Source organism: Callithrix jacchus, chromosome 13 (genome assembly GCF_049354715.1).
Source record: "Callithrix jacchus isolate 240 chromosome 13, calJac240_pri, whole genome shotgun sequence".
Classification (NCBI taxonomy): domain Eukaryota; kingdom Metazoa; phylum Chordata; class Mammalia; order Primates; family Cebidae; genus Callithrix; species Callithrix jacchus.
Genome location: NC_133514.1, coordinates 23,349,515 through 23,352,831, shown reverse-complemented (window position 1 = coordinate 23,352,831; position 3,317 = coordinate 23,349,515). Strand labels below are relative to the sequence as shown.

At 43.4% G+C, this 3,317-nt stretch overlaps 1 pseudogene; it reads left to right on the top strand.

The window, feature by feature from the left end:
- Positions 1-2,559: 2,559 nt before the first annotated feature.
- Positions 2,560-3,104, top strand: LOC144578947 (small integral membrane protein 15-like; annotated as a pseudogene).
- Positions 3,105-3,317: the final 213 nt, after the last annotated feature.

Here is a 3,317-nt window from a genome sequence, read left to right as displayed (position 1 = left end):
CCACTCTATCCCAGCCCCAGGCAGTGCCTTGCAGTGACAGAATCTATGTACTTAAGGAACACAGAAGGAAGTGAGTGGGAGACTGCATTGGAACTCGGTGTCTTTCTCGCCACAGTGGTACACAGCACTCAGCAGAATTCCCCTGCTACTGGCCAGGCACAGTGGCTCACATCTATAATCCCAGTACTTTAGTAGGCCAAGATAGGTGAATCCCCTGAGGTCAGGAGTTCGAGACCAGCCTAGCCAACATGGCAAAACCCCGTGTCTGCCAAAAATTAGCTGGATGTGGTTGCAGCCGCCTGTACTCCCAGCTACTCAGGAGGCTAAGGAAGAAGAATTGCTTGAATCCAAGAGGTGGAGGTTGCAGTGAGCCGAGATCGCACCACTACACTCCAGCCTGGGTGACAAAGCAAGCCTCCATCTCAAAAAAAAAAAAAAAAAAGAAAAGAATTCCACTGCTACTGATTCTAGGTCAGTACCTACCGGAGGAAGAATTCAGACCTGTTCCAGGCCAGATGAAAATCTGCTACCCCATCAGGAGTACTAGCCCCCTTTAACAACAGCTGACTGAAGTGGCGTTGGGCCCTGAATAAATTTCAGTGGTAGCCAGGCTATAGTAATCATGGTCCTTCGGTAAACCCCAGTGATGCACAGTTCTGGGAGGCTGTAGGCTCGTGCTATGACCCAGAGTGATACCAGCTGTGGTGGTCATGGGAGTGTTCTTATCGTCCCTCCCCCAACTCCAGGCAGTGCAGCATGGAGAGAGAATCCTTCTGCTTTGAATAAGGAAAGGAAGAAGTAGAATGGACTTTTCCTTGGAAAGCAGGACCAGCCCTGCCATAGCACAATGCAGCAGTAGGCAGAACCTCAAAATTCCTGAATTCATGCCATTGCTCCAATATGGTGCTTCTAGACCTACCCTTGGCCAGAAGGGAATCTGCCACTCAAGAAGGACAGACCCAAATCTTGGCAGGTTTCACCACCAGTTTACTAAAGTGGCGTTGGGCCTTGAACCTCAGTGGCAGTCAGGCAGTAGCGACTGCAGGCCTTTGGTCAGTGCAGTACTGGCTGGAAGGCCATGGGCTTCAAGTGCAACCTAGCTTTGGACCAGCTCTAGTGGCTACAGAAGTGTCTTTGTCGCCATTCCCCAACTACAGGCAGCACAGCACAGAGAATCTCCTTCTGCTTGGGGTAAAGAAAGGAAAGTGAGCAGGTAAGTTTGCCTGAGAACTCAGGGAATTCTTTCTGTTCTTTTCCACGTCTAACAGAACTGAATATCTAGGAGTCTGCACTAGAATCACAGCATATATGGGCTTAGGGTACTCTCCAGTGCTGTAATGACTGCAGTGACCACAGGTTTGGGACACTCAGCCAGCCTACGTTGAATTTCTGGAAGGCACTCTGAAGACAGATGGGTATACACAAGGATAGACTATGAAGACTAAAATAAACACCTAAATCTTTAATGCCCAGACACCAACGTATGTTCACAAGCATCAAGGACATTTGGGGAACTATGACCTCATCAAAAGATATCAGTGGTACCATAAGGTACCAGTGACCAAACATGGAGAGGTGCAGATGTGTGGCCTTTCAGGGAGAATTCAAAATAGTTGTTTTGAGGAAGCTTAATAAACTTCAATAAGACATGGAGAAGCAATTTGGAAACAGAATTGTTTCTGAATTCTCTGTTGAGAAATTCAACGGAGATTGAAATAATTTTGAAAAATCAAATAGAAATCCTAGAGCTGAAAATACAGTTGACATAGTGAAAATGCCTTTGAGTCTCTCAACAGTAGAATTAATCAAGCAGAGAGAAGGATTCATGAGCTCAAAGACAGCCTATTTGAAAATATGTAGTCAGAGGAGAAAAAAAGAAAAAAAGAATGAGGAACATTTATGAGATAGAGAAAACACTCTCAAAAGGGTGATATTAAGGCATTAACCTTAAAAAGAGAGTAGAGAATAAGACAGGAATAGAAAGTTTATTCAAAAAAGTAATAATAGAAAACTTTCCAAACCTAGGGAAAGATATAAACAACCAGGTATAAGATAGTTGAAGTCCCCAAGCAGATTCAACCCGAGGAAGACTACTCCAAGTCATGTAATTATCAAACTCTCAATGATCAAGGACTAAGAAAGTGCCCTAAAATCAGTAAGAGAAAACAGGAACATACATATAAAGGAATTTTAATACATCTGATAGTAGACTTCTCAGTGGAAACCTTATGGGGTCAGGAGGGAGTGAGATGACATATTCAAAATGCTGAAGAACAAAAGCAACCAACCAGAAATAGTGTACTGAGCAAAGCTAACCTTCAAACACAAAAGAGACACATAGAATTTCCCAGACAAGGGTGAGTGTGGAGTGGGATCCGAACTCCTGGGGCGATGTAGGGGAGGCTAGTGGCCACCACTACTGTGGTTTTCTACAAGGGTCCAGCAAAAATAGGGGTGGCACAAGGTGTGGTGGGGCAACCCAGGATCCCCCAGGACCCTTGGCTCTGTGCAACAAGGGGCCTGCGATTGCCAAGGCCGAGGGGCAGAGGTGAACGTGGCCCCCATGGATCTGCGGCCCCGATAGGAATTTAAACTGTTTCTCAGATGTGTACAGCAGAACTCAAGAAGACAGACTACCAAGGGTCATCGGAAATCATGATTGGGTCACTAATACTAGGACAAAGTTAGAGGTCACTATTCAAGCACAAGCCCCAGTTTTCATAAGACAGTTTATGAAGATGTCTGATATAAAGGCTTGGGCTGAGCATGTTGTGCAATGGGCTGCAAAGGATCCATATGGCTTCCTTACAACCTATTTTGGTCCTTACTCCACTGTTCTTAGCATGTACTGTACTGTCTTGGAAATTGGCCAAAATGATTGAGGTCAGGAAAATGGAGCAAAAGAAGAAACAAAAACACCACAAAAACATTGCAAAAGCTAAATGAATAAAAAAGGACTGAAGGACTGAACAGACTCTGCAACAGGAGAAAATCATTTGGAAAATCATGCAGCTTGGGAAAAACCCAATAAAGTTTCTTCTTTGGATTTCTGGACACTATTATTTAGTAAATGAAATCTGACCAAATGGAAGAATCATATTAGTTCTGACCCCAATACTGTAGTAGCTTTTTGACTTGGGTAGAAGTTTATAGTTTCTATTGACAGTTATTGCAAATTAGCATTTATTTTGGAACAAATTCTTTATAATTGACTTAGTCATTTGTTGCTTAGCAGTTTATGTACTAAAATGAAAACATCCTGTAGGGAAAAATGACTTTAGATTATGAATTCAATTCAAATGAACTCTATTTAAAAT